This window comes from Sebastes umbrosus, chromosome 1 (assembly GCF_015220745.1).
Source record: "Sebastes umbrosus isolate fSebUmb1 chromosome 1, fSebUmb1.pri, whole genome shotgun sequence".
In the NCBI taxonomy this organism is placed as follows: domain Eukaryota; kingdom Metazoa; phylum Chordata; class Actinopteri; order Perciformes; family Sebastidae; genus Sebastes; species Sebastes umbrosus.
The window spans coordinates 19556443-19576012 of record NC_051269.1 but is presented as its reverse complement, the minus strand read 5'-3'; the positions used below and the strand labels follow the sequence as shown (position 1 = coordinate 19576012).

General features: G+C 43.7%; 1 protein-coding gene across 3 annotated transcripts in view; it reads right to left on the bottom strand.

Annotated features, from left to right (window-relative positions):
- The window catches only part of ephb2b (eph receptor B2b), a 159137-nt gene that overhangs the window by 51816 nt on the left and 87751 nt on the right, over positions 1–19570 (bottom strand). The gene's annotated exons all lie outside the window — the stretch shown is intronic.

The window sequence follows — 19570 nt, the reverse complement described above, 5'->3', positions numbered from 1 at the left end:
GTTTGTGTTTAAATATGCTGTGGTAATTGTTGGATGGCACACTGGTGGGTAATGCAAATTTTTTCCCACCACGCACCAAACATCCAAAGACATAATTTCATTGCAGTAAGTCTGGTTCATTTGGTGTAAAAATATTCAAAGCTTATTAATGTGTTTTTATATTCAATCGTCTGTTTAGGTCAAACTGTTGAATAGTTTACTACATATCTTTCCAGATTTGGACAATTTTAGACAATCTTCACTACAATTTGTGAAAATTCTCATGCTGTTTATAAACAGTTAAAAATTCCTTAATGGTGCAATACGATATCCACAGCATTAATATAGCATCAAACAACTATTGTCTATGTAAAGATATAGAGTAGTAATGTCTACCTGAGCAGAGAATGAAGTCACTCTCCCTCTGTGTGTGTTGTAATCAGAGCTTCTCTGTGCTTTGTTGACATAGCCGGGGTGGTTAGCTCACGGCCGCCGCTCTGCACTGCTCTCATGCGGCAGTCACAGCTGATAACGCAATCCTGACCGACGGTGTCGTCGCAGAAGCTTAGCACCAACCCTTTGGTTCACCCTCAGGTTAACACTGTTAGCACTGTCAGCACTGTTTCCGTTGTTTGCACTGTTAGCACCGTTAACTGTGAGCTGCGAGCTCAGCTGTCGCCATGTTGAGAGCCGTGTGGAAGCAATAGAAATGTTCTGAATTTCGAATTTAGCAACTTTAAATATAAGCTGTGGTTCCCAACCTGGGGTTCGGGACCCCCTTAGAGGGGCGCCAAAGATTACCTGGGGTGCGCCAGGATTTGTCTGGTCTGAGGTTGTCAAAACTACAACTAAAATCATAATAGCACACTTACTGGATAATTTATACAAAAGTCTGCATATAAAACTATTTTAATAGATATATTTTTTGCTATTTAGTAGGCCATGTTCTGCTCAGTTGCAGATATAGATAAGGCTACACTAATATTATTAGTATTATACTATTTGTAGAATTAGATTCTAGAGGTGGCTACGTAAGATTGTTTCTGACCCCCGTGATCCAAATATTTCCAATATCTCCAGTGTTGTCCAAGTACAAAATCGAAATTTATTGGAAAACGATAGATGTAATCATTTCCAAAATTCCATTTTTATGTAACAAAATATTCATATTTGTTGGCGTTTAGCTGACGAGTTATATTTATTAAAGAAAGTTGATTTAATTTAAAAAACACTACCTCATTTAATACACTGAAACACCTCATTCAAATTGAGGGTTTTGTTCAAGGATTTGTACATTTAGGGTGATGATGTCAGAAAATATGGGGAGGGGGCTCAGCTTTGCTTAGATACAAGTAGGGGGGGGCTTCAAGGAAAATAGGTTGGGAATCGCTTGTATAAAGGGTCAAATCCCACCGATATCTTTCCATTGTTGTATTATTACTTGAGGTTTATCTACATGTTAAAGTTTTAAAAAGTCAAATGAAGAATCCTTGAATGTCTTTTAACAAAAAAAAGATGATAATTTTCACTTTTAACCAAAACATATATACAGCTGTTCATGTAATCTCAGTTTCCTTAAGTATATAGCTTGGTGATTTGTTTTGTCCAACATGTGTCCAGATGAGTTGGGCTCACACAGTATATAGATAATTTGCCAAGTACAGAATTCATTACAGAAAAGTAAACAGCATTGGCATTCAAGTATTTACCAGTAAAAGTCTAACTTTTTTTGGCATTTGTTGTACTACCCTTTGTGACATCGTCTGGTACATCAGAAAGTTAAAACAATCCATGAAAAAAATAAGTATTTGTAAGAACCATCCAGTCCAAGAGAACACCGTATTATATGTCTTGGCATGCCTCTCTGCCCTGCCGCCACGGTCATTACTTTGGGGAAATATTTGGGGAATTTCCACTTTAAACCCGGATGACAGATTTTAAGAGTTGCAAAGTTGTCTGGTGTCGGATGCAGAGGAGCAGAGACGCGGAGAGCAGTGATTAAAAAACAGATCAGAGCTTTAATTCCCTACCTCCCTGCCTTCCCAGATTGCTGCTGTTGAGCTGTTTGATCACCATCCTGGCACTCTTGCTCAACATGCGAGAGCTAAAGGCTGTTTTTTTGGATGTTTCCTCTCACTTCAGATATCCTTCTGGCAAGAAGAGTTAATTACTGCGAGAATATTCATTGACAACATCTCCTCTGTTGTTCCTGCTTCCTATACTTAGAAGAAACACACGCACACCGCTATTAATATCATTAATATCATCAAGCAAACATGCCACGTTTTGCCATCACGTCTCTGGGGACTGGCGGACGTGGATTCTGGAACTGGGACAGACAATGAAATGTGGCAATAAGTCAAGAATAAAGGCCACACAGGAAAAAGCTTTAAGGGAATTTATAAACACTTCAGACTCAATTTAGTAGTAGTCATGTCAAAAGGTCCAGATCACCTCAAAATTGGTTCCAGAGACACTGCAGGCATATCCACTCTTCAATCTTATATTTGAAAAACAAATGAAAACTTCTGCCAGCAGGGTGAGATAGTTTTGTATTCAGTGTTTGATCGTTTAAAAAACCAAGTACTTTAATCTAACACTTAAAACCCAATCTGAATAATCGGCTATACCTCCCCCACACGCATTCCAAACCCCCAGCTGCTTGTGTCTGTCTATGTTTATGACTTTTAATAATATATAGTGACATGAAGGCTTTAATTAGAGGTTTAGCTGGAATAAAAATAGCACTGCGAGAGCTGTGAGAGGCAAGTCGCCGCGCAAGGGTGCTAGTCAGTTTTTACAGCAGGTAATTTGCTGGTTGTTTCAAAGGTTTCCTGAATATTACAGCCGGGGGAGATTTATAGCGCATTGAAGACGAGAGACCTGCAGCTAAAACCATCTGAATCCTGCGAAGCATGTGCGACTGTGAATGTGAGAAGAGGAACAAACAAAGAGAGAGAAGAAAGCAGACAGAGAGGCAGGGAGTGTTGTTTTTCGGTGCCGATGCCGACGTGACCAGCTATTGCTGGAAACACTCCCTGTGATTCTGGCTCCTCGGGCCAAATCAGCACACACACACACACACACACACACACACACACACACACACACACACACACACACACATGGCACATAGAGAGAGGCCAAACAAAGACGGGGCATTTGACATTTCCATCATGGCCGCCCGGGCAGTGTTGGACGCCGTGCGATCGCAACCAGACAATCAGCTGGCTGATACCAGGTAATCCAGCCTGAGGCCACACCTATTGAGTAAAAAGGAGGAAAAAAAAAATAACCCAACCATCTCTCGTCTACACCGCCCGACAGAGAGACTCTTTGTCCAGCAGTCTGGGGCATCACAGCAACAACAACCCTCTTCCCTGTTTCCCCTGGTCCCCCTTTTCAGGATCGAATCCACCCTCCCCCCAAAATGGTTTTATTTAATGAACACACCATTAAAGAAGAGACGAGGGAGACAAAGACAGGCACGGTGTGTGTGTGTGTGTGTGTGTGTGTGTGTGTGCGTGGTGTTCAGGGTGTGAAAGAGAAAAGGCTGGAGGGGTAAAAAAAAAAAAAAAATCAGAGGTGCTAGGTTTTGTGAGCACAGCAGGAAAAAGTGCTGAAAGCGGTGAAAACGGCCAGCGTCAGAGGGATTGTGTGTGTGTGTGTGAGCACGGATGCAGGGTATTTCCCTGTATTCCATTGTGACCAAAGAGGCCGCTACAGTGTACAAGTTCGGGCCTCTGTTTGCTTCGGTGCCGCCTGTAAAAAAACTATTTATGTGAACCACTGCAGGGACAGATCAGAGGCTATCCTAAAGCGATGTGTTCCTTTTCACAAGACAGACCACTGTTCTTCTGGTGAGAAAATTACATTAAGACAACCTGCTGGCTTTTTTTGGCCGTTGCTTTCAAATTACCTCTACCATCCTGCGACCACAACTACAGGCCGTCAGCCTTTGAACTGGTCACATCTAAGTAGAGCGTAACCTTGTGAAACGACAGTCGTGGCCACAGATTAACCGGAGGAGAGCAGCCACGAGTTGTGTGTCTGTTTCCTGGGAGCGAGGACAAGCCAACCCCCCCTCCTCTGCCTCAGCACTTCCATAGGGAACACAGGCTAGCACTGTTTGCAACACAGGGTCCCCGCAATTCAATTAGGACAGCGGTCCTCCTCGCCATCTAATTCAATCAGGCTTGTGTGAAAGCTATTAGACAACTGGCATTTGCTTCACCCCACACGCACTGGCACACAAATGAGATATTAATTTCTCCCTCTAGGTTTCCATGTCTGGTGCAATTAACAGGTCTGGGACTCGGCGTGGCTCCTCGCACCATACGCCAGGACAGTGCCAGCGAGCGAGGGTGACCACTGGTGACCTACGAGGTGTAAATCAGGCTACTCTCGAAACTCAAGGAGAACACAGGGTCGTTCAAATGGGTTATTTTCTAGCAAATGTTCAACATTTCTAACTAAGAATGCGTTAAAGTTTGAGGGCAGCACCGCTGCATTTAGCAAATCACTGTAATAAGTAACTAAAAAAAGGATGCAGCCACTTTCATGGTCTTACCCAATGAAAGGAAAAACATTGCAAGCAGTTATTTTAATGATTAGGTTCCATTCTTTACTCCATTAACTTTAGTGGCAAAGCTCAGACTTCCAGCTGGGAGAAATGCCCAAAATGAACTCTGAAAGACTCACAGACTCGCCCAGAAGTTGGCTTTTCACAAAAATGATCTGTTTAAGAGCCTCAAACACTTCATACACATGCTTACTAATCCAGACATTTTATAACGTTCATGCCAACCTGTGCGTCACCGTGTGAATGTGTGTTCCTGTACAGTGAGGGGCTTGTGTATCATGCGGTATGGGAGGACAGGGACATGATTGGGAAGTGACTTTTCCCTCTGTGTCCCTCAGCATTTTTGCTCTAAGCTGCATCTTCTCTGCAGTTGTCACAGAGCTCACATCCCCAGTCCCCCCACCCCGCAACCCCCCCTCAGCAGGCTCCTCTGAGACAGATTAGGAGCCAAAGTGAGCAGCAGATTAACTGGAAATGTGGGACACCTGGGAAATGAGCTCTGAGGGCGCCGGGTCCTCGGGGCTCACACACAAACAAGACTCCCAAAACGCACAGGGCATTGCACCACACACGTCATACACACAAACACACACACACACCCAGAGCTCATTTAATTCCATCTTCTTCCGATACATATACATCAACACATAAATAAGCAGAGACCGTAAAGAAGAAAGCTGCTAATAAACCTCATCTGGCCACTGGCCAGAGGACAATTTCAGCTCATACAGCAGGGGGCTTAACCTCCATATATGTGGCACATATACAAGGCTCACCATCACAAGGTTTGGTATTTACAAGGACAAAAAGAAGTGTGGAGCGCTGGTCAGAATGTCAGTAGCAGCTAAAAATACATATTAGTCATGTAACAACTGGTGTAAATTAATTTCCCACTAACTGACCTTATTACTCATTATCTCCTTCACGCTGGCCAGAAATAACACCAGCGAGCCACATGGCATAGATATACTGTGAAATTGTAGCCCATAATATTGTACACACATATTGTACAGTATACATACATGTATGCAACTAAGGCTGCAAGCAACAATATTTTACCATCATCAATTAAAACTACTACGAGGAACTTTAATTTTGTGTCGATTTTGGCGGTCCCTGTGGACAAAAGCGGTAGTGTTTCCGAGCACCATTCCCTTTAGAAAACCTCTCATTTTACTGCAGCAAGGTCTGACAGTCTGCATCGTGCAGTCCTGGTTCTGGTTCTCCTGTGCCTCCCTTCCCTTCAGCAGGCCCAGCAAAACGGCCTGGGTCTCCTGCAGTGTGGTGTCGATGTTGGCTCCCTGTGTGGATTGGCAGAGCAGCAAGGCAAAGCTGGCCAGAGGAGGAGCGCTGCCGGGCGCGGAGCTCTCCACCTCCCACCGGATCTCGGCGGCAGCATAGCCGGATCTGGCTGGAGGCCCCGCTAGACGCAGATTCCGACCCGGTGGTACCGATGACGAGTATTAAGAATAACTACATAGAAATAGCCAATCTTCTCACTGATGCTCTCGTTTACTTATGTAGGTCATATAAAGCAATGGTTCTCAACCTTTTTCATGTGAAGGACCTGAATTGCTCCACATAAGGTCACGGACACCCATTTGATAAGATTTCACTTTAGGAACCTCCATCTAAAATTATTTTTGTTGTTAGATATGATTAAGACCAGAATTCCATAGTTGTTAACTACAGTTGAGGAGATAATCATGGAGGAAGTGAAACCTATGTTCAGAATAGTCACTCTTATTACTCTTATTCACATTGGGTTCAGTAATATAGTGAATGAAATCGTGCAAATAAACTATTCCCCATTTTTCTGGGGACCCCCTGGAATTCCCTCAAGTACCCCTGGTTGAGAACCACAGATATAGAGGCATCAGTTGTAAATTGAGACTGTTTCATAGTTAAAAGTTCTTCATAGTAACTTTAATCCGACAATTAGGTTTTGATTAGGCCTAATCTTTAGTCTTTAAAGGTATCAGAAAATAGAGAAAAATTACCATTATAGTTTCCCAAAGCTAAACATGACGTCTTCAAACTGCTTGTTTTGTCCGACAAACAGACCAAAACCCAGTGAGATTCAGTTTACAAAGATTTAAAACAGCAAACAGCAGCAAATCTTCATGTTTGAGAAGCCGGAAGTGATGTACGTTTAGCATTTTTGCCTGATAAATGCCTTAAACGATTAACCAATGACTGTATTGTTGATCGACTAATCAGTGAATCATTTCAGTCACACATCATGGTGTGTTTTAGTACACTGAAGTACGCATACGGTGCACCCACCACTTCCTGAACACTTAGGCTGCCTGGAGATAGTGCGTCATTCCCATGTGGCAAAGGTTAGCTTCTTGATTCAAACAACGCTGGCAGAGTGGCCCTCTGTTCAATACCACAACGCTCCCATGATGATCATCAGGTCATAAATACCAAAGGGAAAAAAAAAAATCAGTGAAAACTATCTTAACCACAGTATTTCCATACTGTCTGATAACTACCATCTGTCAATAGAGGAGGAAACCGAGATGAAAGGAGAGTATCACTGGAGCCATGCATGCAGCACAGTAATAACGTCTGGAATTTTCACTGCTCTCTTTTTTTTTTTCTTCTTTTCCCACTTTTTTTCAAGCACAGGGGGAAAAAAAGAGGCACAAATGTGGAATGGTGAAATTACAGGCATCCGAGCCAACGCATACACGCACAGGGCAGGAATATGAACAAGGCTGGTGGGCGGTTGTGGGGAATAAAGCGGAAAGGGTCATTTCATGCAGGCAGATCACTTGACAGCTTGCTCTCCGGAGGATGCAGGGGTCCAATCAGGTTGCTGGTGGACCCCTTCGGTACACTGGGCTGCAGATGGCCGGGGTGTGGCAGGAGGCCGGTCTCTTTGTCGGCATTAATCTCCATTTAAGGTGGCTTGTCAGCCTTCGGGATCCGCATCACATTGGGCCTACAGCTACATTGTATCCCATTATTTGTAATGAGCGATCATTACCAGGGCTGGGGAAAATGTCACTTTATGTGGATGACGGTACGTAATTTGAAATTATGGCGTGGTCCTCCGTAATCTGTGCTCAGAAGTGGTAATTAATTCAGTCCAATTCTGCGGCTGCTTGCACAAGGGCGGGAATTAGCGGATGCACTGCATGCATGGTGTTCAGTGGTTACAAAATAGCTTAATTCAAATTAATTCAGCTCAATAATTTTATGTAACGATTAAGAATTAATTGCCTTGTGGGCTCTAATTTGGGACTGCTTGATTAAACCACATCACATCGCATGTTGCGTCTTAAAATCTGTTTACACAATAACAGTCTAAGCTTCTGTTTCACCGTCCACCACCCACCACCAGCTCATCTGTCTTTTCGGAAGTTGTTGCATAAAGTTCTTCTCCACCAAACAAAGGCAGCGTGGCCTTATTTAACATTGTATGCAAGATAAAAGCACTGAACTTTCACTGTCATGTGACACCAAGTGTCAGTTATTGTGCTTTTACTGCAGGGCTACAATGTTCCTCATGGTGGGAAGGAGTAGCTGGGGTAAAGAAATACACCTGTTTTTTTCATGTACAGCAAAGCCTGAATGGGCGTTTTCGAATTTGAAACAGGTAGGAAATGAGGAGACTCGGGAGCGATCAGATGTCAAGAGTGTTAAGCTGTCATTGTTGAGCTAAACAAAAGAATGCGGGCAGCCTCCACCCACCCACCCTCGCGCTCATGGGAACAGATCACCTGCTGCACCGCAGGATGCACTGAATAGCACAGCATCCCCGCAAACACCCACCCCACCTATATGACAAGATTGTACACAGGGTGCAATGATGAGTTCATCCCTTGAAAAACATCCAATTTCCCCCCCTACGGACAGTCGCTCGCACACATTCCACATCACTCATACTCTCTCTAAGCCTATGATTCAAACATTTATTTTAAGACTGTGTTTACTGTATGTTCTCTCCCTGACACTCAGATCGATGTGTCTGAACTACTTTGTGAGTTTTGACTGGGGGGGGCTGTCAGTGCCTCGGCCTCCCGAAACCCCCAAATGCGCCCTTCTCTCAAGGACAGCCAGTTGCTAGGGCAACAGGAGCCATTGCCATGTAAGGCAGCTTCCCCGCTCCGTTCCGCAGGCTGCACCCGGACCTTACAGCCCTGATCACAGCCTCAGACTGCTGATGACAGTGGGACTGGGTGGAGGATGAGATGAGGTGGAGGGTGGAAAAAGGTAGAGGAAGAGAGAGAAGTGGGACGAATGGAGGGTAAATAACCTCAGTGACCTGCTGAAGACATATTGGTCTAGAGTTCACATAATTGTCCTGGCAGAGATAAGAAGCAATACAGGATGAATTACGCTGCCCGGACCGTGAAATAAACAACCCGTTAAAGTTCAGCCTCACTGTTTTTAGAGCTTGCTGGAATTTGTAAAATATCATCAGCTTCATGCTGATTTCAATCTCGCCTATCTGGTTCAACAGCCGGCGTTTGCTGCCCGACACAACAGCTCTTGTGGCTGGCATCTCGGCCGATACAGGTGAGAGGCAAGCAGGGAGAGCGGTGGTGGTAGTGGCAGTGGCGGCGGAGGTGGTGGGAGGGGGGTCCTTTGTGCCTGGAGGCAGACGTAGGAAATAGCTGACAGAGGCAATCACTACTCTGTATGTGTGTGTCTTTCTGTGTGTCTGTATTTGTAAAGGACAGCACATGAGAGCAAGAGTGAGAGAGAAAGAGAGGAGAGAGGGGAAGGGAAGGGAAAGAGGAGGGAGGGGGGGCTTTACCAGAGTCCAAACAAAGGCATCGAGTTGCAGCTCCGGGCTCGGCGACAGAGGCTCCCTAAGGTGCAGCGTATAGCTGATGGACAGGTGGCATAAAGGGGGCTGCATGTTGTCCAGTCAGTAGGGACAAGAGGGGTGTCACAGGAAAAGGGGGGTGTAGGAGGAGGGGGAGGGAGGAAGGAAGGGAGAAGAAGAAGAAGAAGAAGAAGAAGAAGTGGGGGTGGCATTGCAAGGAGCAGCTGGTGCTGGATCCTGTCACTGTCCCTGGGTAACCCCTCCAATGCACATATACAAACACACCTCAAACAAAGCACCCTTAGTGAGTATCACGTTGATAGGATGGATTTTTATATCTGCAGCCATCTCACCCTGGAGTGTGTTTATTAAAGATTATATCAATTCTTCTGACCACAAGCATTTAATGAGGCAGCAGGGAGTCTGAGTGAATTCTATTATCCATTTGATCTACAAGAGGGAGAAAAAAAACAACAGCTGTAATGTGCTGCATGCTTGCATCCAAGAAACACACACACATGCTTGCATTATACTTGCACACACACATACAAACACTTAAAGGGCGTGTCCATAAAGCTAAGCAATGTACTGCTGTGGATGCCACGTTATCCAAACTAATCGATGGATGCAGCGGTAGACCGGCAACTCTTGTGTTCTGAGAGGTAAAATGACTTGTTTTTGTGAATGGAGTCTGGTCTGGTGGTATTGAAAACAGCCATATAACAGCTTCAGTTGCCCGTCGGAAAGGGCTGTCTGATGGTCAGGTAAAGCTGTGAAAAATATTTTCAATATAGCGTACACTTAAACTGATTGATTTTTTGTAGGTGGCTAAAATGTGTTTTTCTGCTGCTCCCGTCCATAGCCGCTTTACCTCGCCGTCAGACAGCCCTTTCTGACGGGGAATAGAGGGCTACTGGAATGAGTCCCTCCTGTTGTGTAGTTCGTTCAAAAATCATAAAAGTGCTGTTTGCCACAGAGCTTATTTTCTGCAATAATCCAAAACCCAATGGAAAAATCCCATTGGCTTTTTGTCGAGGGATCCAGAGCGATGCTAACTTACTGGTTGGCCTACAAAAATACGTCATTCGTGAAGCACTCTATTGAAGCCGTTATATCGCTCTCTTCAAAGCCACCAGACTCTATTCACAAAAGCAGTACTTACACCTTGCAGAACACGGGGTAAACATACAACCCCACTACAAAAAAATTGTACTAACCCCTTCAGTTATTTCCAAACTTAACATAGCTAACTTTGACTCAGCTAGTGTTAGTATTCACATTATCCATGACCTTATTGATTAGCTTCAATTAGCTTACTTCGGTAACCTACGCCTAATAGAACGCGGCCTTTAAGTTAGGAATCACATTACTTTAGTAAGTGAAAAATGAATAAAAATAAAACATTAGTTTCATTAATTGTCCCACAACTGTGCCATATTTTGTGAGGACTAGCTCTGAATGAAACTAGCTGAAATTGTGCCACCCAGGCAGTAATACATTCTCTGATCATGTGACCTGAATCAGGCTTGCTTGTCAGATGGATAATAAGCTCATTCAAGCCGTGACATGCAACGAAAAGACTTAAAACCACCAAAACCGGATTTCACCTGATATCAAGACTCAAAGATGCAACCTCAAGGGATTAAATCACACAATTGCACACACACACACACACACACACAGAACCACTTCCCTGCACCATTACACCTGCGCCTGAAAAGGCCGGTATTGTTGGGAGGAGATTCATTTGAAGGCTTTAATGGCTGCTATTTAGATGTGGAATACATTAAATAGCCCAATCATGGCTGCAGAGTGAGGTGGTGGCCCCGACAAATTTATAGTAAGCGAATAGATCGACTAATTAGCCTTTAAATATGTCATTGATTCATCTAAAACAAGGGATCCCTGAGCTATTCATCCTCCCGCTCTGCGTCCTCTCCTCCTCCTCTATGACTACATCCTTAACCCTGATGAAGGAGGGGCTGGACTGGCCGCTCTCCCTTCCATTTGTCCTAATCAATGGAGACTGTTCAGTCCAGACCCAGGGGGTCAGGGAAATTAAGTACCCAGCTCACACAGAGAGGGACCGGGCCAGTGCTAGGGCACGAGGGGGTGCGGGGGAGAGATAGGCAAAGCCCTCTGTTACCTTGGCAACTCCATTTGCTGCTGAGTTTTGCCCAATATATTCCAACTCTTCTCCCCTTGTTAGGATGGTTTGCACCAAAAATGGCCGCTCTATATAGATATTGCTTTGTGTGCAGCAAGGTAATTTCTCTCTGGACGCTCCTTGCAAACAAATTCAAAGTATTGATTCAGACATGCAAAGCACTGACATGAGTCATAAATTATCCTCTACTGCTGAAGACGGTTCATCGCCATGATAAAGTTCCAAAGGCTTTATAGAATCGCAAATAAATGTTATTTATTCAGTTTCTATTCCACAGAATATTAAAACTAGAGAGGCAGGAGGGTGTTAATATCTTTCTAAAGTTGAGCAAAATATGTAATATTTCCAAAGGATTAAGCTTAGAGGTGATTAATGAGAGAAAAAGTGATGATTGGAGGGTAAATAAAGATGTGTCCTCATCTCCCCACACAGTGTCTGCCCATAGCAAGAGTGTGAATGAGCTACAGGTCTTTTGGTTATGTAACATTACCTGCTAAATTTTGGATAGGTTGGATCTTTATTTAGAATTTCAAAAACTAATATTTTCCCTTTCGTTTAAAAAAAAAAAAAATCTGTCCACACGACCTTTGTTTAACAAAATATCTCCGTCCACTCTGAAATACAAAATTGACCCCAAACGCTCACCGTTATATTCACATGTCACCACAAGTGAGGTCACAAGTTAAGGGTCAAGGAATTTTGTTACCAGTCTTCTCTCTCCCTTTCCTTCAGCTTCACTACAGTCAGTTCGATAACAGTTATTGTTGGTGGGGGGCTGGGATTCCTGGTCAAACTTCATAACTGTCATCACTCTGCTGTCATCAACTGTCTCTTTACATGCATACATGATGAAAGGGATGTCATTCAGGTTTATGTCCATATATTGCTCCAAAACCTCGCCTTCAATCGCCCGAAAGCACATTCAATCACCATTCGGCCTAGACATTTTTAATGTGTGCTCTGCTTTGGCTTCCTGGATCATTCTCGAAGAGGAAAATATCCATTTTTTAAATATATGTACCCGTGTAGACAGGGCCTTAGTATCTTTTCTGGTTGCTTGTTTGCACTGATTTCTAATCACTTTCGGTTTTGGAGTGCTGCCTCATGTTCCACCAGGTGTTGGCAATCTGGACCACACCAACTGGGATTTGAGGGAGGGAGGAAGCAACGGTTTATTTTTCTGTATAACTTAGATTTTCTTTTTTCCTACTAGGCCTACAAAAAGATTAACTTAACGCCTTAATGGGATGTTGTAAAGCTATTTTACAGTTGAAGCCTAAATGAATAAATTCTTGTAGTAAACTGACTTGACAGTTTGAACTGTTTCTTTTGTCCCACCCCTGCTGATAGCTTGGTGGTTTGAACCACAGTATATTTAAACTTGTTGTTTCAATTGCCAGCTTGTTAGGGAACTGCTCTTCATTTAATATGCTGGCTCACATCATGCTAGAGGGGGTTTTAGATCCATATTTTATACATGGTGGAGTCTTTGGTGATGCCTACATGTCAATCACTCTCAGTTTGACATATGACTCAAATTCATGAGTCATACATGTCACACACATATAACCTTAAAGCAACCCACCTAGCCTAAAGGCATAGCTTTCCCCTTGGCATGCCTCGGCACATTCCAGTACCGCATTTCTGACATATCCACACAGGCCGGCACATATTATCTTTGACGTTAATGCCGAGGTGCTGAAAAGGTCATTGTAAAAATATAATGGTTGAGTAGAAGCCTCTACTTTCTGGGGGTAGCTACTGGACAGTATTTACTCATGAGCTGAGAGCCGTGTGAGTCATCACAATTATATCTGTGTGTGTGCCTTCTGTAGACCTGCAATTTACAACAGAGGAGGGCAGATAGGAACTATTCAATGCACATGTATGCATTCACTGTGCTGTAAACGCACACTAACCAGGGCCCGTTTTGTGGCCATGATGGTTGCCAAATGTTTGTGGAGGTATTACAGAAGTTGAGGCGGTTTGGAATGAGTGAAGGCTTGCAAAAGGGAGACTGGCAGATTAGTCTTGGGTTCCTGGAGGCAGCAGGATTATCCCAGAGAGGCTAGTGGGGGTCATGTCAGTTGCACTCAGACTAAAATCCCCATCCATAGCAGACCTGGATGAAATGCCATGTGCAAAAAAATAAATAAAAAATCTTTACACGTGTTTTAACCTGGCTGCAATGTAATACCAGATAGGTGTCGTTTTCGAGGGAAAAAAAGTCAGACAGGACTTAAGTGAAACATGTGTGTCTTAATGGTTCAGGTTTCCTAAACCCTGATCATCTCCTGCTCCAAACAGATTATAACAAATGGGGGAAAATGATGTGCAAAAAAACTATTTCAGCAGGTCTGGCACGCAGACAATGAGAAAAGAGGAGGGGCACGGACACAGTTAGTCTTGCTTCACTGCATGGAAGTTTGATGAGGAAATGGGGAAGGGCATCCATCCAAGACCTTCGATTTGTGGACCTCTGCCAGCTCCCTTAACCAGAGACATAAGCAATTGATTAAAGAATGAGGAAAGTCTTACTTGCAGTCCTGCGCTGTGATTTTTATGGGCTCTTTCCTTAGACTGCATCAACAGCCTTTGATAAGTGTATCAGACTATAAATGTCAGATCTAACTAGCATGATAAGAATCTGCCCCACCCCTCCCTACCATTTCTGTCAATATGGTGTCTGTATGCTCAATTAAAAATAAAGGGTACATATCATGCTCATTTCCAGGTGTATACTTGTACTTTGGGTTTCTACTAGTACATGTTAACATGCTTTAAAGCTGTTTCTCACCAGTGCGATGCAAAAACGCGTCAAACATATATTTCTGCAGGTAGAAATCCACTGAAATTTAGTTTTTTTCCCCTGCAAAAATGTTACGTAGGGGTGTGCAAGCATTCATAAGAACCCACCAAATCAGTTTTTATGAATTTCTCTGCTTTTTTTTTTTGTTTTTTTTTTTCGGGCGAAAGTCTGTGCTTGGTGTGGAACGTTTTTTTATATTCAAACAAGACTCGGTCAATACCGAGTATATAGCTGAACCATTTATGGTCAGTCTTTGAATTTGTGGCTAAATTGTTACACAAATAGTCAGTAGTCATCTCCATAATGTTAAATCCAGCGGTACATGTCCACCAGGTCCGGTGAGGACACTAGGGGACGCGCTGCTTCACTCAACTGGTCGCCGTTTCAAACAGGAAACAACACGGCGGCCTGCTCATAAACTTTCTGTTATTCCATCTAAACAATCCACCAAAATCTACTTCTGACATTTTAAGCGAGAAATAGGCTATGCCACTGCTGAATTTCGTTTCATTTTAGAACTAGATCACCTAGTTTCACAGCTTGGTCCAGATTTCATGAGCCGGACGCGTCGCGCTGGAAGGGCTCATTTGCATAAAGGACTGTTCCCGCCTTTTCATCTTGAAAGAGCAATGGCCAATGAGGAAACTCCAACACTCGACCGACCCATCATTTAACTTCATCACTCAGTCAGTCACTCAGTGACAGACTTTTGCGTTGCGAAGAAAAATATGGTGCACCTTTGCAAAGGAAGTTCTCCACATGCCCAAATGTATGTGCACAAGCACTGAAGTGAAGTATTTTCATATGTTTGCTACTTTTTCAGTATCAACAGACCAGGTGTTTAATTAGAAGCAATAAAAAAACAAGTATAGACAGAGATGTTTTTTAGGCTCTTCCCTCTGGCTGCTATGCTTTCCTGGATAGAGGACCTATCAAGGAACATGTTCCGTAGGGAACCACAAGGGGCCTTCGAAGAGGTCAAATACCTTCTTATCAGCACACTAACAGGTTCTGGCTTGACAAGCTCAATTAGCCAGCGCTTGGTGCGGTGTATGAGGAGACCACGCTCTCAGCACGAGGCCCATATCAACAGAACCAGGGAGATGACAGACAAGCCGAGCCCACAAAGGCTCGATTGTGGCGGTGCCTGGAAGGTCGGTGAATGGGTAAAGAGGGGAGGAAGGACTTGTGTTCTCAGGGGTTTTGTGATGTGGACGATAAGAATCTCCCAGCTGAATGACAATGCCACTGTAGAAAGTCTTCCGGATAAATGACTTCCATTGAGGTCAAAATCCTTAAATGAGCATAATAGAAGAGAGAAATGAGTTTTAAATGAAAGATTGTTCTATTGAAATTGAGTATCTAATGCATTGTTTCCTTTTGCATACTCCGGCGTTAACTGACAGGGCCAGACAGCTCGCGGCACGCCTTTGACGGGGCAGCTGTATTCTTTTGGAAAGGGCAAACAGATAAATGGCGAGATGTTTAGGCATGTCATCCGACTGTTTTCATAAAGCACGCCAGCATTTCTGGATCTGCGCTCCCTCTGGTAGCACAACAGTGATCCTGTTGATGCCCGTGCCTCTTGCAACACTATACTGACAGATAACGAAACACATTAGTGCTACGATTTCAATCATAGACAGTCATCCCGTAATGGGAAGCATGCCTGCTGGCATGGTGTACACACAGATGGATTTTAAGCTATGTTTTGCCAAGCTTTCGTTGGCCCTTCTCCCCGTTGCGACACTTTAATAGCAGTGAGGTACAATACTGTGAATTATCAGTACTTAATCACGCTGCTTGCAGACCCAGTTGATTTGAGATAAAAACACCTCCTGGCGACCTTGAGAGTATCCACAAACATTTAAAAAGAAAAAAAAAATAATGCTTTAATATGTCAAGAGGCCAACATGAATGCATGGTGGTTTCTTGGCCAACGCGACACACCCAAGATATGTTGTGTCTGACTCGGCTCAGAACATGTGGCTGTGTCTTCCTCCTCCTGCAGCCTCGACACAAAGAGCGCGCGCACACACACACACACACAAAAAAAACCCTACTTAACTACAAGCAATCTGTTGAAATAGGTCATTATGGTGGAGGCATGCTGTGAAAATGCACCGCGTCCCCAAATCAATACGTGAATTGCTATATTTAGTAAGAAGGTCGCAAGGAGGAGTTATCAAAGGCTGTACAAGGAATGAGAGACATCAACGAATCAGCTCGAGTCGGGCCTGCTTATTTTAGATGCAGATGGCTCCAAAATGTCCTCTCTGGTGAGACGCTTTCTCTCTGTGGAGAGCTGAGATGTCCCTCATGGTTGCTGAAAATGTCACATTATGCTCAGTGTCAATGTCATAAGATTATCCTTCAAGGTGCTACATTGAGACAAAGTAATCTGATATATCTGTTTTGGGGGCATTGTTATAACCTGACCAGCCAGTCTGGCGGCGCCAGATGGTTTGTTTACACTGAACCATCTGAGAAGCTGTCATTGGAAACTCTTTGGAAAAGGGCAGGCACTTTCATAAAATCCTTGGCAGCTGATCGGATGAACAATATGTCAATCAAACTCTTGCCGAAGCCAGTCGGGACAAGAGCGAAAGCAACGCCTTTAGTGTCGTTCTTGGCTCTTCTTTCAGTGAAGAAATACTCTCCAGTTCTGATTTAACTAATGCTATTGCAGCATCTATGCGAACCTCTTCAGGAGCCCCATTGTTGTGCAGCGCAGACCAGATCCACTCCTTCCGTTCTTACCTTTCACAATAAAAGCCCTAGACATATAATATTCGCAGGCGAGTATTTCGCATTTTTTGTTGTTTATTCGTCACACCCGGTTCATGTATAGGCATTTCGAAAAGTTGTCTCTCTGTGTCGTCTCACACACCTAAGCCACGCCCGTAGCTGCAGTAGCTCCTCACAACAGGACGCTGATTAGTCCGTGATCTGATTTGCCGCACACAAACCCATTACTTGAAACCTGACAAGATGGATTTTCATGTGATGCTGTGATTCTCGCGTGATCTTGCTAGGTCAGCATTGTTATTGTAATTGATTCAATGGCTTGGTTATAAGTATTGACAAAGTGGACGATAAGTTTTGCGTCTCATAATTAAACCACTAGACCATTCATCACTTCAGAGAGCATTGTGAACAGATAAGTTACCTAAAAGAGTTTTAAACCCTGAAAACTTTTTTTCCCCTTAAATTCTCAATTTCCCAGTAATGAGAAGCTGCTCTATTTGTTTTATCTCTTAAAAGTTAAATCCTGCCGCTGTTTTTCAAAAATCTATTAAAAACAGCTGTAATTCTGCACTGATGAACATAATCCATAAGTTAAAGTGACATCTGCCACTGACAGCCCTAAACTGAGCCAATCATGTCTTACTGTAAGGGGAGAGGAAACTACTCCTTTGCCAAGTGCATAACATCATGTAGTGCGGTTAAGAGAGCCTTACACTGTACCATGATCTCCTCCTCTAAGACTCTCTATATCTATATCTAACTATATCTGTCTCCCCCTGAGCTGACTTGGTCTGTTTTTTAGTTTCAGCCAAAATCCTCAACATCGTCCTGACTTTGCATGGTGGAAAACAAACAAAAAAGCTAAGACAAGGGGAGAGCAGAATCAAAACAACCTCATTAATAACTGTGACTAATGTATTCCAGACGGCTCTTTAAGCCTGTTACTTCACAGAGAGGAGATGCCCGCGTTGGGAGGGGAGGTAGCGGTGGCCCTGGTGTGAGTCGAGACGGTGCCACACTGGGTCGGTTGGCGGGGTGGAGTGAAAACACCCCGCACAAGAAAATGTGCTGATCTCCCCCCCCCCACCTAAACCGCCAAAATAACTCTGTGGAGACCACACAGCCTTGAGATGACCACAATAAACCAGAACACTGGTCCCAGCACGAAGTGAGCATTTCCCAGGCATCAATACGCCGCAAGGCCAATCCAGGCTTTGTAGTAAACACCGGCGGGTGGTTAATGTCCGGTCCGGAGGAGTTGGGTACGTGATTTTTCTGTTTAGTCTGTTGCCTCCGTCTCAGTCTTTGAGTCCATTTTATATACAGCGTTTTGCAGTGCAGTGAGTCCATGCTTTCAATAAACGGGAAATCAAATCCTGACCTAAAGTACCTCATACTTCTCTCTTTTTCACGTCAATACTTAAAGCCCATTACTTAGAGGTGATGGATCTAGCTCTGCCTTGTTATGAGTTTATAGAACCATGAAAAGTTCTGTGTTTAAACAATGGAAATACTGATTCTTTATCAGCTAAGACTTCCCCTGGAAATAATCCTATTTTTTGAAAGTAACCACTCTAAATGCACAGAAACTGCCTCGCTTTACGATTCACAGAGTAAATTTTATGGCGTCTAGAATTACATGGAATTGAAAGAATATACTTCAGCCTATTAAAAAGTAATTACGTAGTAATTACTGTCTAATTTTCAAACATGATGGGGACATAAAAACATTATGATATCCCAGCACTGTACTTTAACTCATGCTGTGAGGCGCACAGGAAGCGATTGTTATTTTTCCACACCAGGCAAAACAGAGCTGCCTCCTTATTAGCTTGTTGTTTACAGTCTCACCTCCTCCTCCGCCTCCGTATAAATCCAGTATAAACAGGAGAATCCCCGAAAGGCTCTACAGTATAAACTGTGGGAAAATATCGCTAATCACGACGCAAAGACCTGGAGGTGGAAGACAAGAACAGGGGGGGGAGAGGAGGAGTAACGTGCTGAGATTATTCTCACCCATACACCACTGATACATGTTATAACGTACTGGTAGGAATATTCAGACTAGATAAGGATTAGCCTGGCGGATTGTGCTACGCCTTTCATCTTCCCAAGCGTGGGTTAAAAAAAAACCCTGTATCCTTTAGATGAACCCGGTTCTTTACAAGAGTTGTAAGAATGAGAAAAAGCGTGTCGAACTGTACCTTTCAGCCGAAAGCTTGGGAATTCCACAGGAGAGTGGAACAGCTCATTATATTGAGTAATTTATTTGCTTAGCAGCCGCCCAAGGGGAAGTAAAAAAAGTTTTAACATCCAGAAAATTCTGTAAGTAGTCCATTTACAAAGCCGAGCTGTCCCCCGCAGCAAATGAACACCATCCCCCCTCAACCAGGCTTCTACAATTAAACCAGGCCACTGGAACCAGGATTGTTTTCCTGCCCAGCATCGAGTACGCTCATCCTGCACAATTACTGTCGTAATTGAGTTCTGTGATAAACAAGA